The following is an 864-nucleotide window of genomic DNA, read 5'->3' on the forward strand; positions in this document are numbered from 1 at the left end:
GGGGGGGGGGGCTGCAAGGCCTTCTTTATTATCTACAAAGCCCAGAAAGGGTGGGAGGGGAGGGCATAGACAAGTGGCACAGCGTTGGTGAGCAGAGAGACGCACGGCTCACAATTCGCCGACAAACAACACAACGCCGAGGCAGAAGTGCGCGAATGAGAAGAGCGCTCGCGCTGCCGCCTGGGCGAGTCTGCGTTCTGCAGCCGCGCATGACAGTAGCGCTCTGGAGCGGTCAGGGAGGGAGCTAGGGGGGAGCCTCGATATGGTCGTGTTGCTTGCGATTCGTCTCTTCCAATTATCGACACTGCGTGCGTATACACAAAGGTTGGATACCAATTAGATATTATATGTACAGAACGTGTCATTATTATTTCGCGAAAAAGGGAAACAGGACGGATGCGAAACGAGCAATTAGCTTGCACCACGTCGCCCAGCCCAGCAGCAGCAGCAGCGGCGCCGAGCCACGCCGAGCGAGCGGACGGCATACTCATTCAGCGGGAGGCACTTCTCCGGCCAGAGCCTCGCGCAGAGGCGCGGCGGGGCGCGGCAGGGCGCGGCGGGGCGCGGCGGGGCGGGGCGGTGCGGCAGACAGACGGCTAGACCCGCGCCGCGCCGCGGGACTCGCCGCCGTGCCGCCGCCACAGCAAAAGGAAAGGGGAAAGAAAGGAGAGGGGAAGGGAAGGGAAGGGAAGGGGGGACATGCTGCCAGCCGTCTCGCCTGCTCGCCGCGCTGGGCCGGAGGCGGCCGTAGGCTCGGGGGGGCCCTGCCGCGGCCCTGCCAGTGCCCTGCCCCTCCCGGGGCCCGGGCCGGGCCGTCGGGCCGCCAGGCACTAGTGGGGCCCAATGGCTGCCCCGCCTGGCCTT

At 66.1% G+C, this 864-nt stretch overlaps 1 protein-coding gene across 1 annotated transcript in view; it reads right to left on the bottom strand.

The window, feature by feature from the left end:
• Positions 1-864, bottom strand: part of LOC113215819 (ski oncogene-like) — an 82,125-nt gene that overhangs the window by 4,985 nt on the left and 76,276 nt on the right. The gene's annotated exons all lie outside the window — the stretch shown is intronic.

This window comes from Frankliniella occidentalis, unplaced genomic scaffold, assembly GCF_000697945.3.
Source record: "Frankliniella occidentalis isolate FOCC.00 unplaced genomic scaffold, Focc_3.1 Scaffold74, whole genome shotgun sequence".
Classification (NCBI taxonomy): domain Eukaryota; kingdom Metazoa; phylum Arthropoda; class Insecta; order Thysanoptera; family Thripidae; genus Frankliniella; species Frankliniella occidentalis.